Source organism: Hoplias malabaricus, unplaced genomic scaffold (genome assembly GCF_029633855.1).
Source record: "Hoplias malabaricus isolate fHopMal1 unplaced genomic scaffold, fHopMal1.hap1 scaffold_366, whole genome shotgun sequence".
Taxonomy (NCBI): Eukaryota; Metazoa; Chordata; class Actinopteri; order Characiformes; family Erythrinidae; genus Hoplias; species Hoplias malabaricus.
In genome coordinates, this window is record NW_027101231.1 from 14,172 (window position 1) to 27,731 (window position 13,560).

Here is a 13,560-nt window from a genome sequence, read left to right on the forward strand (position 1 = left end):
TAGCTTAAGTTTCTATTATAAAGACAGTAACCACAGTCATTTAAACACAAGAGAAGAAGAAAACTTAAAAAAAAAAACAACAAAAAAAAAAAACGAACTGGAAAGCCAATCATTTTCATTTGAGGTGTCAGGTGGTCTACCGTTTACAGGCAGCTCTAAAACAAGTATTACTCTTAGAAGAGTATATAGAAATAGTCTTCTACAGCCAGCAGTGATCGCTTACGGCCATACCACTCCTTGAAAGCCCGATCCCGTCTGATCTCGGAAGCGAAGAAGAGTTGGGCCTAGTTAGTACTTGGATGGGAGACTGCCTGGGAATACTAGGTGCTGTAAGCTTTTTAGCTTAAGTTTCTATTATAAAGACAGTAACCACAGTCATTTAAACACAAGAGAAGAAGAAAACTTAAAAAAAAAAAAAAAAACGAACTGGAAAGCCAATCATTTTCATTTGAGGTGTCAGGTGGTCTACCGTTTACAGGCAGCTCTAAAACAAGTATTACTCTTAGAAGAGTATATAGAAATAGTCTTCTACAGCCAGCAGTGATCGCTTACGGCCATACCACTCCTTGAAAGCCCGATCCCGTCTGATCTCGGAAGCGAAGAAGAGTTGGGCCTAGTTAGTACTTGGATGGGAGACTGCCTGGGAATACTAGGTGCTGTAAGCTTTTTAGCTTAAGTTTCTATTATAAAGACAGTAACCACAGTCATTTAAACACAAGAGAAGAAGAAAACTTAAAAAAAAAAACAACAAAAAAAAAAACGAACTGGAAAGCCAATCATTTTCATTTGAGGTGTCAGGTGGTCTACCGTTTACAGGCAGCTCTAAAACAAGTATTACTCTTAGAAGAGTATATAGAAATAGTCTTCTACAGCCAGCAGTGATCGCTTACGGCCATACCACTCCTTGAAAGCCCGATCCCGTCTGATCTCGGAAGCGAAGAAGAGTTGGGCCTAGTTAGTACTTGGATGGGAGACTGCCTGGGAATACTAGGTGCTGTAAGCTTTTTAGCTTAAGTTTCTATTATAAAGACAGTAACCACAGTCATTTAAACACAAGAGAAGAAGAAAACTTAAAAAAAAACAACGACAAAAAAAAAAAAACGAACTGGAAAGCCAATCATTTTCATTTGAGGTGTCAGGTGGTCTACCGTTTACAGGCAGCTCTAAAACAAGTATTACTCTTAGAAGAGTATATAGAAATAGTCTTCTACAGCCAGCAGTGATCGCTTACGGCCATACCACTCCTTGAAAGCCTGATCCCGTCTGATCTCGGAAGCGAAGAAGAGTTGGGCCTAGTTAGTACTTGGATGGGAGACTGCCTGGGAATACTAGGTGCTGTAAGCTTTTTAGCTTAAGTTTCTATTATAAAGACAGTAACCACAGTCATTTAAACACAAGAGAAGAAGAAAACTTAAAAAAAAAAAAAAAAACGAACTGGAAAGCCAATCATTTTCATTTGAGGTGTCAGGTGGTCTACCGTTTACAGGCAGCTCTAAAACAAGTATTACTCTTAGAAGAGTATATAGAAATAGTCTTCTACAGCCAGCAGTGATCGCTTACGGCCATACCACTCCTTGAAAGCCCGATCCCGTCTGATCTCGGAAGCGAAGAAGAGTTGGGCCTAGTTAGTACTTGGATGGGAGACTGCCTGGGAATACTAGGTGCTGTAAGCTTTTTAGCTTAAGTTTCTATTATAAAGACAGTAACCACAGTCATTTAAACACAAGAGAAGAAGAAAACTTAAAAAAAAAAAACAACAAAAAAAAAAACGAACTGGAAAGCCAATCATTTTCATTTGAGGTGTCAGGTGGTCTACCGTTTACAGGCAGCTCTAAAACAAGTATTACTCTTAGAAGAGTATATAGAAATAGTCTTCTACAGCCAGCAGTGATCGCTTACGGCCATACCACTCCTTGAAAGCCCGATCCCGTCTGATCTCGGAAGCGAAGAAGAGTTGGGCCTAGTTAGTACTTGGATGGGAGACTGCCTGGGAATACTAGGTGCTGTAAGCTTTTTAGCTTAAGTTTCTATTATAAAGACAGTAACCACAGTCATTTAAACACAAGAGAAGAAGAAAACTTAAAAAAAAAAAACAACAAAAAAAAAAACGAACTGGAAAGCCAATCATTTTCATTTGAGGTGTCAGGTGGTCTACCGTTTACAGGCAGCTCTAAAACAAGTATTACTCTTAGAAGAGTATATAGAAATAGTCTTCTACAGCCAGCAGTGATCGCTTACGGCCATACCACTCCTTGAAAGCCCGATCCCGTCTGATCTCGGAAGCGAAGAAGAGTTGGGCCTAGTTAGTACTTGGATGGGAGACTGCCTGGGAATACTAGGTGCTGTAAGCTTTTTAGCTTAAGTTTCTATTATAAAGACAGTAACCACAGTCATTTAAACACAAGAGAAGAAGAAAACTTAAAAAAAAACAACAACAAAAAAAAAAAACGAACTGGAAAGCCAATCATTTTCATTTGAGGTGTCAGGTGGTCTACCGTTTACAGGCAGCTCTAAAACAAGTATTACTCTTAGAAGAGTATATAGAAATAGTCTTCTACAGCCAGCAGTGATCGCTTACGGCCATACCACTCCTTGAAAGCCCGATCCCGTCTGATCTCGGAAGCGAAGAAGAGTTGGGCCTAGTTAGTACTTGGATGGGAGACTGCCTGGGAATACTAGGTGCTGTAAGCTTTTTAGCTTAAGTTTCTATTATAAAGACAGTAACCACAGTCATTTAAACACAAGAGAAGAAGAAAACTTAAAAAAAAAAAACAACAAAAAAAAAAAACGAACTGGAAAGCCAATCATTTTCATTTGAGGTGTCAGGTGGTCTACCGTTTACAGGCAGCTCTAAAACAAGTATTACTCTTAGAAGAGTATATAGAAATAGTCTTCTACAGCCAGCAGTGATCGCTTACGGCCATACCACTCCTTGAAAGCCCGATCCCGTCTGATCTCGGAAGCGAAGAAGAGTTGGGCCTAGTTAGTACTTGGATGGGAGACTGCCTGGGAATACTAGGTGCTGTAAGCTTTTTAGCTTAAGTTTCTATTATAAAGACAGTAACCACAGTCATTTAAACACAAGAGAAGAAGAAAACTTAAAAAAAAAAAACAACAAAAAAAAAAAACGAACTGGAAAGCCAATCATTTTCATTTGAGGTGTCAGGTGGTCTACCGTTTACAGGCAGCTCTAAAACAAGTATTACTCTTAGAAGAGTATATAGAAATAGTCTTCTACAGCCAGCAGTGATCGCTTACGGCCATACCACTCCTTGAAAGCCCGATCCCGTCTGATCTCGGAAGCGAAGAAGAGTTGGGCCTAGTTAGTACTTGGATGGGAGACTGCCTGGGAATACTAGGTGCTGTAAGCTTTTTAGCTTAAGTTTCTATTATAAAGACAGTAACCACAGTCATTTAAACACAAGAGAAGAAGAAAACTTAAAAAAAAACAACGACAAAAAAAAAAAACGAACTGGAAAGCCAATCATTTTCATTTGAGGTGTCAGGTGGTCTACCGTTTACAGGCAGCTCTAAAACAAGTATTACTCTTAGAAGAGTATATAGAAATAGTCTTCTACAGCCAGCAGTGATCGCTTACGGCCATACCACTCCTTGAAAGCCTGATCCCGTCTGATCTCGGAAGCGAAGAAGAGTTGGGCCTAGTTAGTACTTGGATGGGAGACTGCCTGGGAATACTAGGTGCTGTAAGCTTTTTAGCTTAAGTTTCTATTATAAAGACAGTAACCACAGTCATTTAAACACAAGAGAAGAAGAAAACTTAAAAAAAAAAAAAAAAACGAACTGGAAAGCCAATCATTTTCATTTGAGGTGTCAGGTGGTCTACCGTTTACAGGCAGCTCTAAAACAAGTATTACTCTTAGAAGAGTATATAGAAATAGTCTTCTACAGCCAGCAGTGATCGCTTACGGCCATACCACTCCTTGAAAGCCCGATCCCGTCTGATCTCGGAAGCGAAGAAGAGTTGGGCCTAGTTAGTACTTGGATGGGAGACTGCCTGGGAATACTAGGTGCTGTAAGCTTTTTAGCTTAAGTTTCTATTATAAAGACAGTAACCACAGTCATTTAAACACAAGAGAAGAAGAAAACTTAAAAAAAAAAAACAACAAAAAAAAAAACGAACTGGAAAGCCAATCATTTTCATTTGAGGTGTCAGGTGGTCTACCGTTTACAGGCAGCTCTAAAACAAGTATTACTCTTAGAAGAGTATATAGAAATAGTCTTCTACAGCCAGCAGTGATCGCTTACGGCCATACCACTCCTTGAAAGCCCGATCCCGTCTGATCTCGGAAGCGAAGAAGAGTTGGGCCTAGTTAGTACTTGGATGGGAGACTGCCTGGGAATACTAGGTGCTGTAAGCTTTTTAGCTTAAGTTTCTATTATAAAGACAGTAACCACAGTCATTTAAACACAAGAGAAGAAGAAAACTTAAAAAAAAAAAAAAAAACGAACTGGAAAGCCAATCATTTTCATTTGAGGTGTCAGGTGGTCTACCGTTTACAGGCAGCTCTAAAACAAGTATTACTCTTAGAAGAGTATATAGAAATAGTCTTCTACAGCCAGCAGTGATCGCTTACGGCCATACCACTCCTTGAAAGCCCGATCCCGTCTGATCTCGGAAGCGAAGAAGAGTTGGGCCTAGTTAGTACTTGGATGGGAGACTGCCTGGGAATACTAGGTGCTGTAAGCTTTTTAGCTTAAGTTTCTATTATAAAGACAGTAACCACAGTCATTTAAACACAAGAGAAGAAGAAAACTTAAAAAAAAAAACAACAAAAAAAAAAACGAACTGGAAAGCCAATCATTTTCATTTGAGGTGTCAGGTGGTCTACCGTTTACAGGCAGCTCTAAAACAAGTATTACTCTTAGAAGAGTATATAGAAATAGTCTTCTACAGCCAGCAGTGATCGCTTACGGCCATACCACTCCTTGAAAGCCCGATCCCGTCTGATCTCGGAAGCGAAGAAGAGTTGGGCCTAGTTAGTACTTGGATGGGAGACTGCCTGGGAATACTAGGTGCTGTAAGCTTTTTAGCTTAAGTTTCTATTATAAAGACAGTAACCACAGTCATTTAAACACAAGAGAAGAAGAAAACTTAAAAAAAAACAACGACAAAAAAAAAAAAACGAACTGGAAAGCCAATCATTTTCATTTGAGGTGTCAGGTGGTCTACCGTTTACAGGCAGCTCTAAAACAAGTATTACTCTTAGAAGAGTATATAGAAATAGTCTTCTACAGCCAGCAGTGATCGCTTACGGCCATACCACTCCTTGAAAGCCTGATCCCGTCTGATCTCGGAAGCGAAGAAGAGTTGGGCCTAGTTAGTACTTGGATGGGAGACTGCCTGGGAATACTAGGTGCTGTAAGCTTTTTAGCTTAAGTTTCTATTATAAAGACAGTAACCACAGTCATTTAAACACAAGAGAAGAAGAAAACTTAAAAAAAAAAAAAAAACGAACTGGAAAGCCAATCATTTTCATTTGAGGTGTCAGGTGGTCTACCGTTTACAGGCAGCTCTAAAACAAGTATTACTCTTAGAAGAGTATATAGAAATAGTCTTCTACAGCCAGCAGTGATCGCTTACGGCCATACCACTCCTTGAAAGCCCGATCCCGTCTGATCTCGGAAGCGAAGAAGAGTTGGGCCTAGTTAGTACTTGGATGGGAGACTGCCTGGGAATACTAGGTGCTGTAAGCTTTTTAGCTTAAGTTTCTATTATAAAGACAGTAACCACAGTCATTTAAACACAAGAGAAGAAGAAAACTTAAAAAAAAAAAACAACAAAAAAAAAAACGAACTGGAAAGCCAATCATTTTCATTTGAGGTGTCAGGTGGTCTACCGTTTACAGGCAGCTCTAAAACAAGTATTACTCTTAGAAGAGTATATAGAAATAGTCTTCTACAGCCAGCAGTGATCGCTTACGGCCATACCACTCCTTGAAAGCCCGATCCCGTCTGATCTCGGAAGCGAAGAAGAGTTGGGCCTAGTTAGTACTTGGATGGGAGACTGCCTGGGAATACTAGGTGCTGTAAGCTTTTTAGCTTAAGTTTCTATTATAAAGACAGTAACCACAGTCATTTAAACACAAGAGAAGAAGAAAACTTAAAAAAAAAAAACAACAAAAAAAAAAACGAACTGGAAAGCCAATCATTTTCATTTGAGGTGTCAGGTGGTCTACCGTTTACAGGCAGCTCTAAAACAAGTATTACTCTTAGAAGAGTATATAGAAATAGTCTTCTACAGCCAGCAGTGATCGCTTACGGCCATACCACTCCTTGAAAGCCCGATCCCGTCTGATCTCGGAAGCGAAGAAGAGTTGGGCCTAGTTAGTACTTGGATGGGAGACTGCCTGGGAATACTAGGTGCTGTAAGCTTTTTAGCTTAAGTTTCTATTATAAAGACAGTAACCACAGTCATTTAAACACAAGAGAAGAAGAAAACTTAAAAAAAAACAACAACAAAAAAAAAAAACGAACTGGAAAGCCAATCATTTTCATTTGAGGTGTCAGGTGGTCTACCGTTTACAGGCAGCTCTAAAACAAGTATTACTCTTAGAAGAGTATATAGAAATAGTCTTCTACAGCCAGCAGTGATCGCTTACGGCCATACCACTCCTTGAAAGCCCGATCCCGTCTGATCTCGGAAGCGAAGAAGAGTTGGGCCTAGTTAGTACTTGGATGGGAGACTGCCTGGGAATACTAGGTGCTGTAAGCTTTTTAGCTTAAGTTTCTATTATAAAGACAGTAACCACAGTCATTTAAACACAAGAGAAGAAGAAAACTTAAAAAAAAAAAACAACAAAAAAAAAAAACGAACTGGAAAGCCAATCATTTTCATTTGAGGTGTCAGGTGGTCTACCGTTTACAGGCAGCTCTAAAACAAGTATTACTCTTAGAAGAGTATATAGAAATAGTCTTCTACAGCCAGCAGTGATCGCTTACGGCCATACCACTCCTTGAAAGCCCGATCCCGTCTGATCTCGGAAGCGAAGAAGAGTTGGGCCTAGTTAGTACTTGGATGGGAGACTGCCTGGGAATACTAGGTGCTGTAAGCTTTTTAGCTTAAGTTTCTATTATAAAGACAGTAACCACAGTCATTTAAACACAAGAGAAGAAGAAAACTTAAAAAAAAACAACAACAAAAAAAAAAAAACGAACTGGAAAGCCAATCATTTTCATTTGAGGTGTCAGGTGGTCTACCGTTTACAGGCAGCTCTAAAACAAGTATTACTCTTAGAAGAGTATATAGAAATAGTCTTCTACAGCCAGCAGTGATCGCTTGCGGCCATACCACTCCTTGAAAGCCCGATCTCGTCTGATCTCGGAAGCGAAGAAGAGTTGGGCCTAGTTAGTACTTGGATGGGAGACTGTCTGGGAATACTAGGTGCTGTAAGCTTTTTAGCTTAAGCTTCTATTATAAAGACAGTAACCACAGTCATTTAAACACAAGAGAAGAAAAAACAACAAAAAAAAAAAAAAACGAACTGGAAAGCCAATCATTTTCATTTGAGGTGTCAGGTGGTCTACCGTTTACAGGCAGCTCTAAAACAAGTATTACTCTTAGAAGAGTATATAGAAATAGTCTTCTACAGCCAGCAGTGATCGCTTACGGCCATACCACTCCTTGAAAGCCCGATCCCGTCTGATCTCGGAAGCGAAGAAGAGTTGGGCCTAGTTAGTACTTGGATGGGAGACTGCCTGGGAATACTAGGTGCTGTAAGCTTTTTAGCTTAAGTTTCTATTATAAAGACAGTAACCACAGTCATTTAAACACAAGAGAAGAAGAAAACTTAAAAAAAAAAAACAACAAAAAAAAAAACGAACTGGAAAGCCAATCATTTTCATTTGAGGTGTCAGGTGGTCTACCGTTTACAGGCAGCTCTAAAACAAGTATTACTCTTAGAAGAGTATATAGAAATAGTCTTCTACAGCCAGCAGTGATCGCTTACGGCCATACCACTCCTTGAAAGCCCGATCCCGTCTGATCTCGGAAGCGAAGAAGAGTTGGGCCTAGTTAGTACTTGGATGGGAGACTGCCTGGGAATACTAGGTGCTGTAAGCTTTTTAGCTTAAGTTTCTATTATAAAGACAGTAACCACAGTCATTTAAACACAAGAGAAGAAGAAAACTTAAAAAAAAACAACAACAAAAAAAAAAAAACGAACTGGAAAGCCAATCATTTTCATTTGAGGTGTCAGGTGGTCTACCGTTTACAGGCAGCTCTAAAACAAGTATTACTCTTAGAAGAGTATATAGAAATAGTCTTCTACAGCCAGCAGTGATCGCTTGCGGCCATACCACTCCTTGAAAGCCCGATCTCGTCTGATCTCGGAAGCGAAGAAGAGTTGGGCCTAGTTAGTACTTGGATGGGAGACTGTCTGGGAATACTAGGTGCTGTAAGCTTTTTAGCTTAAGCTTCTATTATAAAGACAGTAACCACAGTCATTTAAACACAAGAGAAGAAAAAACAACAAAAAAAAAAAAAAACGAACTGGAAAGCCAATCATTTTCATTTGAGGTGTCAGGTGGTCTACCGTTTACAGGCAGCTCTAAAACAAGTATTACTCTTAGAAGAGTATATAGAAATAGTCTTCTACAGCCAGCAGTGATCGCTTACGGCCATACCACTCCTTGAAAGCCCGATCCCGTCTGATCTCGGAAGCGAAGAAGAGTTGGGCCTAGTTAGTACTTGGATGGGAGACTGCCTGGGAATACTAGGTGCTGTAAGCTTTTTAGCTTAAGTTTCTATTATAAAGACAGTAACCACAGTCATTTAAACACAAGAGAAGAAGAAAACTTAAAAAAAAAAAACAACAAAAAAAAAAACGAACTGGAAAGCCAATCATTTTCATTTGAGGTGTCAGGTGGTCTACCGTTTACAGGCAGCTCTAAAACAAGTATTACTCTTAGAAGAGTATATAGAAATAGTCTTCTACAGCCAGCAGTGATCGCTTACGGCCATACCACTCCTTGAAAGCCCGATCCCGTCTGATCTCGGAAGCGAAGAAGAGTTGGGCCTAGTTAGTACTTGGATGGGAGACTGCCTGGGAATACTAGGTGCTGTAAGCTTTTTAGCTTAAGTTTCTATTATAAAGACAGTAACCACAGTCATTTAAACACAAGAGAAGAAGAAAACTTAAAAAAAAACAACAACAAAAAAAAAAAAACGAACTGGAAAGCCAATCATTTTCATTTGAGGTGTCAGGTGGTCTACCGTTTACAGGCAGCTCTAAAACAAGTATTACTCTTAGAAGAGTATATAGAAATAGTCTTCTACAGCCAGCAGTGATCGCTTACGGCCATACCACTCCTTGAAAGCCCGATCCCGTCTGATCTCGGAAGCGAAGAAGAGTTGGGCCTAGTTAGTACTTGGATGGGAGACTGCCTGGGAATACTAGGTGCTGTAAGCTTTTTAGCTTAAGTTTCTATTATAAAGACAGTAACCACAGTCATTTAAACACAAGAGAAGAAGAAAACTTAAAAAAAAAAAACAACAAAAAAAAAAAACGAACTGGAAAGCCAATCATTTTCATTTGAGGTGTCAGGTGGTCTACCGTTTACAGGCAGCTCTAAAACAAGTATTACTCTTAGAAGAGTATATAGAAATAGTCTTCTACAGCCAGCAGTGATCGCTTACGGCCATACCACTCCTTGAAAGCCCGATCCCGTCTGATCTCGGAAGCGAAGAAGAGTTGGGCCTAGTTAGTACTTGGATGGGAGACTGCCTGGGAATACTAGGTGCTGTAAGCTTTTTAGCTTAAGTTTCTATTATAAAGACAGTAACCACAGTCATTTAAACACAAGAGAAGAAGAAAACTTAAAAAAAAAAAACAACAAAAAAAAAAAACGAACTGGAAAGCCAATCATTTTCATTTGAGGTGTCAGGTGGTCTACCGTTTACAGGCAGCTCTAAAACAAGTATTACTCTTAGAAGAGTATATAGAAATAGTCTTCTACAGCCAGCAGTGATCGCTTACGGCCATACCACTCCTTGAAAGCCCGATCCCGTCTGATCTCGGAAGCGAAGAAGAGTTGGGCCTAGTTAGTACTTGGATGGGAGACTGCCTGGGAATACTAGGTGCTGTAAGCTTTTTAGCTTAAGTTTCTATTATAAAGACAGTAACCACAGTCATTTAAACACAAGAGAAGAAGAAAACTTAAAAAAAAACAACAACAAAAAAAAAAAAACGAACTGGAAAGCCAATCATTTTCATTTGAGGTGTCAGGTGGTCTACCGTTTACAGGCAGCTCTAAAACAAGTATTACTCTTAGAAGAGTATATAGAAATAGTCTTCTACAGCCAGCAGTGATCGCTTACGGCCATACCACTCCTTGAAAGCCCGATCCCGTCTGATCTCGGAAGCGAAGAAGAGTTGGGCCTAGTTAGTACTTGGATGGGAGACTGCCTGGGAATACTAGGTGCTGTAAGCTTTTTAGCTTAAGTTTCTATTATAAAGACAGTAACCACAGTCATTTAAACACAAGAGAAGAAGAAAACTTAAAAAAAAAAAACAACAAAAAAAAAAAACGAACTGGAAAGCCAATCATTTTCATTTGAGGTGTCAGGTGGTCTACCGTTTACAGGCAGCTCTAAAACAAGTATTACTCTTAGAAGAGTATATAGAAATAGTCTTCTACAGCCAGCAGTGATCGCTTACGGCCATACCACTCCTTGAAAGCCCGATCCCGTCTGATCTCGGAAGCGAAGAAGAGTTGGGCCTAGTTAGTACTTGGATGGGAGACTGCCTGGGAATACTAGGTGCTGTAAGCTTTTTAGCTTAAGTTTCTATTATAAAGACAGTAACCACAGTCATTTAAACACAAGAGAAGAAGAAAACTTAAAAAAAAAAAAACAACAAAAAAAAAAAACGAACTGGAAAGCCAATCATTTTCATTTGAGGTGTCAGGTGGTCTACCGTTTACAGGCAGCTCTAAAACAAGTATTACTCTTAGAAGAGTATATAGAAATAGTCTTCTACAGCCAGCAGTGATCGCTTACGGCCATACCACTCCTTGAAAGCCCGATCCCGTCTGATCTCGGAAGCGAAGAAGAGTTGGGCCTAGTTAGTACTTGGATGGGAGACTGCCTGGGAATACTAGGTGCTGTAAGCTTTTTAGCTTAAGTTTCTATTATAAAGACAGTAACCACAGTCATTTAAACACAAGAGAAGAAGAAAACTTAAAAAAAAAAAACAACAAAAAAAAAAAACGAACTGGAAAGCCAATCATTTTCATTTGAGGTGTCAGGTGGTCTACCGTTTACAGGCAGCTCTAAAACAAGTATTACTCTTAGAAGAGTATATAGAAATAGTCTTCTACAGCCAGCAGTGATCGCTTACGGCCATACCACTCCTTGAAAGCCCGATCCCGTCTGATCTCGGAAGCGAAGAAGAGTTGGGCCTAGTTAGTACTTGGATGGGAGACTGCCTGGGAATACTAGGTGCTGTAAGCTTTTTAGCTTAAGTTTCTATTATAAAGACAGTAACCACAGTCATTTAAACACAAGAGAAGAAGAAAACTTAAAAAAAAACAACAACAAAAAAAAAAAACGAACTGGAAAGCCAATCATTTTCATTTGAGGTGTCAGGTGGTCTACCGTTTACAGGCAGCTCTAAAACAAGTATTACTCTTAGAAGAGTATATAGAAATAGTCTTCTACAGCCAGCAGTGATCGCTTACGGCCATACCACTCCTTGAAAGCCCGATCCCGTCTGATCTCGGAAGCGAAGAAGAGTTGGGCCTAGTTAGTACTTGGATGGGAGACTGCCTGGGAATACTAGGTGCTGTAAGCTTTTTAGCTTAAGTTTCTATTATAAAGACAGTAACCACAGTCATTTAAACACAAGAGAAGAAGAAAACTTAAAAAAAAAAAACAACAAAAAAAAAAAACGAACTGGAAAGCCAATCATTTTCATTTGAGGTGTCAGGTGGTCTACCGTTTACAGGCAGCTCTAAAACAAGTATTACTCTTAGAAGAGTATATAGAAATAGTCTTCTACAGCCAGCAGTGATCGCTTACGGCCATACCACTCCTTGAAAGCCCGATCCCGTCTGATCTCGGAAGCGAAGAAGAGTTGGGCCTAGTTAGTACTTGGATGGGAGACTGCCTGGGAATACTAGGTGCTGTAAGCTTTTTAGCTTAAGTTTCTATTATAAAGACAGTAACCACAGTCATTTAAACACAAGAGAAGAAGAAAACTTAAAAAAAAAAAACAACAAAAAAAAAAAACGAACTGGAAAGCCAATCATTTTCATTTGAGGTGTCAGGTGGTCTACCGTTTACAGGCAGCTCTAAAACAAGTATTACTCTTAGAAGAGTATATAGAAATAGTCTTCTACAGCCAGCAGTGATCGCTTACGGCCATACCACTCCTTGAAAGCCCGATCCCGTCTGATCTCGGAAGCGAAGAAGAGTTGGGCCTAGTTAGTACTTGGATGGGAGACTGCCTGGGAATACTAGGTGCTGTAAGCTTTTTAGCTTAAGTTTCTATTATAAAGACAGTAACCACAGTCATTTAAACACAAGAGAAGAAGAAAACTTAAAAAAAAACAACAACAAAAAAAAAAAAACGAACTGGAAAGCCAATCATTTTCATTTGAGGTGTCAGGTGGTCTACCGTTTACAGGCAGCTCTAAAACAAGTATTACTCTTAGAAGAGTATATAGAAATAGTCTTCTACAGCCAGCAGTGATCGCTTACGGCCATACCACTCCTTGAAAGCCCGATCCCGTCTGATCTCGGAAGCGAAGAAGAGTTGGGCCTAGTTAGTACTTGGATGGGAGACTGCCTGGGAATACTAGGTGCTGTAAGCTTTTTAGCTTAAGTTTCTATTATAAAGACAGTAACCACAGTCATTTAAACACAAGAGAAGAAGAAAACTTAAAAAAAAAAAACAACAAAAAAAAAAAACGAACTGGAAAGCCAATCATTTTCATTTGAGGTGTCAGGTGGTCTACCGTTTACAGGCAGCTCTAAAACAAGTATTACTCTTAGAAGAGTATATAGAAATAGTCTTCTACAGCCAGCAGTGATCGCTTACGGCCATACCACTCCTTGAAAGCCCGATCTCGTCTGATCTCGGAAGCGAAGAAGAGTTGGGCCTAGTTAGTACTTGGATGGGAGACTGTCTGGGAATACTAGGTGCTGTAAGCTTTTTAGCTTAAGCTTCTATTATAAAGACAGTAACCACAGTCATTTAAACACAAGAGAAGAAAAAACAACAAAAAAAAAAAAAAACGAACTGGAAAGCCAATCATTTTCATTTGAGGTGTCAGGTGGTCTACCGTTTACAGGCAGCTCTAAAACAAGTATTACTCTTAGAAGAGTATATAGAAATAGTCTTCTACAGCCAGCAGTGATCGCTTACGGCCATACCACTCCTTGAAAGCCCGATCCCGTCTGATCTCGGAAGCGAAGAAGAGTTGGGCCTAGTTAGTACTTGGATGGGAGACTGCCTGGGAATACTAGGTGCTGTAAGCTTTTTAGCTTAAGTTTCTATTATAAAGACAGTAACCACAGTCATTTAAACACAAGAGAAGAAG

General features: G+C 39.6%; 38 non-coding genes and 2 pseudogenes across 38 annotated transcripts; all 40 read left to right on the forward strand.

The window, feature by feature from the left end:
- Window positions 1–217: 217 nt before the first annotated feature.
- On the forward strand, window positions 218–336 carry LOC136685405 (5S ribosomal RNA). Its single transcript, XR_010800143.1, has one exon. It is a non-coding gene; the product is annotated as a 5S ribosomal RNA (ribosomal RNA).
- A 210-nt stretch (window positions 337–546) lies between these two features.
- Window positions 547–665, forward strand: LOC136685407 (5S ribosomal RNA). Its single transcript, XR_010800145.1, has one exon. It is a non-coding gene; the product is annotated as a 5S ribosomal RNA (ribosomal RNA).
- Window positions 666–884: 219 nt separating this feature from the next.
- Window positions 885–1,003, forward strand: LOC136685408 (5S ribosomal RNA). The gene has a single exon (XR_010800146.1). It is a non-coding gene; the product is annotated as a 5S ribosomal RNA (ribosomal RNA).
- A 222-nt stretch (window positions 1,004–1,225) lies between these two features.
- Window positions 1,226–1,344, forward strand: LOC136685366 (5S ribosomal RNA). Its single transcript, XR_010800120.1, has one exon. It is a non-coding gene; the product is annotated as a 5S ribosomal RNA (ribosomal RNA).
- A 210-nt stretch (window positions 1,345–1,554) lies between these two features.
- On the forward strand, window positions 1,555–1,673 carry LOC136685409 (5S ribosomal RNA). The gene has a single exon (XR_010800147.1). It is a non-coding gene; the product is annotated as a 5S ribosomal RNA (ribosomal RNA).
- A 220-nt stretch (window positions 1,674–1,893) lies between these two features.
- On the forward strand, window positions 1,894–2,012 carry LOC136685410 (5S ribosomal RNA). The gene has a single exon (XR_010800148.1). It is a non-coding gene; the product is annotated as a 5S ribosomal RNA (ribosomal RNA).
- Window positions 2,013–2,232: 220 nt separating this feature from the next.
- LOC136685411 (5S ribosomal RNA) lies at window positions 2,233–2,351 on the forward strand. Its single transcript, XR_010800149.1, has one exon. It is a non-coding gene; the product is annotated as a 5S ribosomal RNA (ribosomal RNA).
- A 221-nt stretch (window positions 2,352–2,572) lies between these two features.
- Window positions 2,573–2,691, forward strand: LOC136685413 (5S ribosomal RNA). Its single transcript, XR_010800150.1, has one exon. It is a non-coding gene; the product is annotated as a 5S ribosomal RNA (ribosomal RNA).
- Window positions 2,692–2,912: 221 nt separating this feature from the next.
- On the forward strand, window positions 2,913–3,031 carry LOC136685414 (5S ribosomal RNA). The gene has a single exon (XR_010800151.1). It is a non-coding gene; the product is annotated as a 5S ribosomal RNA (ribosomal RNA).
- A 221-nt stretch (window positions 3,032–3,252) lies between these two features.
- On the forward strand, window positions 3,253–3,371 carry LOC136685415 (5S ribosomal RNA). Its single transcript, XR_010800152.1, has one exon. It is a non-coding gene; the product is annotated as a 5S ribosomal RNA (ribosomal RNA).
- A 221-nt stretch (window positions 3,372–3,592) lies between these two features.
- LOC136685368 (5S ribosomal RNA) lies at window positions 3,593–3,711 on the forward strand. Its single transcript, XR_010800122.1, has one exon. It is a non-coding gene; the product is annotated as a 5S ribosomal RNA (ribosomal RNA).
- Window positions 3,712–3,921: 210 nt separating this feature from the next.
- LOC136685416 (5S ribosomal RNA) lies at window positions 3,922–4,040 on the forward strand. Its single transcript, XR_010800153.1, has one exon. It is a non-coding gene; the product is annotated as a 5S ribosomal RNA (ribosomal RNA).
- Window positions 4,041–4,260: 220 nt separating this feature from the next.
- Window positions 4,261–4,379, forward strand: LOC136685417 (5S ribosomal RNA). The gene has a single exon (XR_010800154.1). It is a non-coding gene; the product is annotated as a 5S ribosomal RNA (ribosomal RNA).
- Window positions 4,380–4,589: 210 nt separating this feature from the next.
- LOC136685419 (5S ribosomal RNA) lies at window positions 4,590–4,708 on the forward strand. Its single transcript, XR_010800156.1, has one exon. It is a non-coding gene; the product is annotated as a 5S ribosomal RNA (ribosomal RNA).
- A 219-nt stretch (window positions 4,709–4,927) lies between these two features.
- LOC136685420 (5S ribosomal RNA) lies at window positions 4,928–5,046 on the forward strand. Its single transcript, XR_010800157.1, has one exon. It is a non-coding gene; the product is annotated as a 5S ribosomal RNA (ribosomal RNA).
- A 222-nt stretch (window positions 5,047–5,268) lies between these two features.
- On the forward strand, window positions 5,269–5,387 carry LOC136685369 (5S ribosomal RNA). The gene has a single exon (XR_010800123.1). It is a non-coding gene; the product is annotated as a 5S ribosomal RNA (ribosomal RNA).
- Window positions 5,388–5,596: 209 nt separating this feature from the next.
- On the forward strand, window positions 5,597–5,715 carry LOC136685421 (5S ribosomal RNA). The gene has a single exon (XR_010800158.1). It is a non-coding gene; the product is annotated as a 5S ribosomal RNA (ribosomal RNA).
- A 220-nt stretch (window positions 5,716–5,935) lies between these two features.
- Window positions 5,936–6,054, forward strand: LOC136685422 (5S ribosomal RNA). The gene has a single exon (XR_010800159.1). It is a non-coding gene; the product is annotated as a 5S ribosomal RNA (ribosomal RNA).
- Window positions 6,055–6,274: 220 nt separating this feature from the next.
- On the forward strand, window positions 6,275–6,393 carry LOC136685423 (5S ribosomal RNA). Its single transcript, XR_010800160.1, has one exon. It is a non-coding gene; the product is annotated as a 5S ribosomal RNA (ribosomal RNA).
- Window positions 6,394–6,614: 221 nt separating this feature from the next.
- Window positions 6,615–6,733, forward strand: LOC136685424 (5S ribosomal RNA). Its single transcript, XR_010800161.1, has one exon. It is a non-coding gene; the product is annotated as a 5S ribosomal RNA (ribosomal RNA).
- A 221-nt stretch (window positions 6,734–6,954) lies between these two features.
- On the forward strand, window positions 6,955–7,073 carry LOC136685425 (5S ribosomal RNA). The gene has a single exon (XR_010800162.1). It is a non-coding gene; the product is annotated as a 5S ribosomal RNA (ribosomal RNA).
- Window positions 7,074–7,295: 222 nt separating this feature from the next.
- Window positions 7,296–7,414, forward strand: LOC136685372 (5S ribosomal RNA; annotated as a pseudogene).
- A 208-nt stretch (window positions 7,415–7,622) lies between these two features.
- On the forward strand, window positions 7,623–7,741 carry LOC136685426 (5S ribosomal RNA). Its single transcript, XR_010800163.1, has one exon. It is a non-coding gene; the product is annotated as a 5S ribosomal RNA (ribosomal RNA).
- A 220-nt stretch (window positions 7,742–7,961) lies between these two features.
- LOC136685427 (5S ribosomal RNA) lies at window positions 7,962–8,080 on the forward strand. Its single transcript, XR_010800164.1, has one exon. It is a non-coding gene; the product is annotated as a 5S ribosomal RNA (ribosomal RNA).
- A 222-nt stretch (window positions 8,081–8,302) lies between these two features.
- Window positions 8,303–8,421, forward strand: LOC136685373 (5S ribosomal RNA; annotated as a pseudogene).
- Window positions 8,422–8,629: 208 nt separating this feature from the next.
- Window positions 8,630–8,748, forward strand: LOC136685429 (5S ribosomal RNA). The gene has a single exon (XR_010800165.1). It is a non-coding gene; the product is annotated as a 5S ribosomal RNA (ribosomal RNA).
- A 220-nt stretch (window positions 8,749–8,968) lies between these two features.
- LOC136685431 (5S ribosomal RNA) lies at window positions 8,969–9,087 on the forward strand. Its single transcript, XR_010800167.1, has one exon. It is a non-coding gene; the product is annotated as a 5S ribosomal RNA (ribosomal RNA).
- A 222-nt stretch (window positions 9,088–9,309) lies between these two features.
- LOC136685432 (5S ribosomal RNA) lies at window positions 9,310–9,428 on the forward strand. The gene has a single exon (XR_010800168.1). It is a non-coding gene; the product is annotated as a 5S ribosomal RNA (ribosomal RNA).
- Window positions 9,429–9,649: 221 nt separating this feature from the next.
- Window positions 9,650–9,768, forward strand: LOC136685433 (5S ribosomal RNA). Its single transcript, XR_010800169.1, has one exon. It is a non-coding gene; the product is annotated as a 5S ribosomal RNA (ribosomal RNA).
- Window positions 9,769–9,989: 221 nt separating this feature from the next.
- LOC136685434 (5S ribosomal RNA) lies at window positions 9,990–10,108 on the forward strand. Its single transcript, XR_010800170.1, has one exon. It is a non-coding gene; the product is annotated as a 5S ribosomal RNA (ribosomal RNA).
- Window positions 10,109–10,330: 222 nt separating this feature from the next.
- LOC136685435 (5S ribosomal RNA) lies at window positions 10,331–10,449 on the forward strand. The gene has a single exon (XR_010800171.1). It is a non-coding gene; the product is annotated as a 5S ribosomal RNA (ribosomal RNA).
- Window positions 10,450–10,670: 221 nt separating this feature from the next.
- On the forward strand, window positions 10,671–10,789 carry LOC136685351 (5S ribosomal RNA). Its single transcript, XR_010800105.1, has one exon. It is a non-coding gene; the product is annotated as a 5S ribosomal RNA (ribosomal RNA).
- Window positions 10,790–11,011: 222 nt separating this feature from the next.
- Window positions 11,012–11,130, forward strand: LOC136685352 (5S ribosomal RNA). Its single transcript, XR_010800106.1, has one exon. It is a non-coding gene; the product is annotated as a 5S ribosomal RNA (ribosomal RNA).
- Window positions 11,131–11,351: 221 nt separating this feature from the next.
- LOC136685353 (5S ribosomal RNA) lies at window positions 11,352–11,470 on the forward strand. The gene has a single exon (XR_010800107.1). It is a non-coding gene; the product is annotated as a 5S ribosomal RNA (ribosomal RNA).
- A 221-nt stretch (window positions 11,471–11,691) lies between these two features.
- On the forward strand, window positions 11,692–11,810 carry LOC136685354 (5S ribosomal RNA). The gene has a single exon (XR_010800108.1). It is a non-coding gene; the product is annotated as a 5S ribosomal RNA (ribosomal RNA).
- A 221-nt stretch (window positions 11,811–12,031) lies between these two features.
- LOC136685355 (5S ribosomal RNA) lies at window positions 12,032–12,150 on the forward strand. Its single transcript, XR_010800109.1, has one exon. It is a non-coding gene; the product is annotated as a 5S ribosomal RNA (ribosomal RNA).
- A 221-nt stretch (window positions 12,151–12,371) lies between these two features.
- Window positions 12,372–12,490, forward strand: LOC136685357 (5S ribosomal RNA). The gene has a single exon (XR_010800111.1). It is a non-coding gene; the product is annotated as a 5S ribosomal RNA (ribosomal RNA).
- A 222-nt stretch (window positions 12,491–12,712) lies between these two features.
- LOC136685358 (5S ribosomal RNA) lies at window positions 12,713–12,831 on the forward strand. Its single transcript, XR_010800112.1, has one exon. It is a non-coding gene; the product is annotated as a 5S ribosomal RNA (ribosomal RNA).
- A 221-nt stretch (window positions 12,832–13,052) lies between these two features.
- Window positions 13,053–13,171, forward strand: LOC136685371 (5S ribosomal RNA). The gene has a single exon (XR_010800124.1). It is a non-coding gene; the product is annotated as a 5S ribosomal RNA (ribosomal RNA).
- A 208-nt stretch (window positions 13,172–13,379) lies between these two features.
- Window positions 13,380–13,498, forward strand: LOC136685359 (5S ribosomal RNA). The gene has a single exon (XR_010800113.1). It is a non-coding gene; the product is annotated as a 5S ribosomal RNA (ribosomal RNA).
- The last annotated feature ends 62 nt before the right edge of the window (window positions 13,499–13,560 follow it).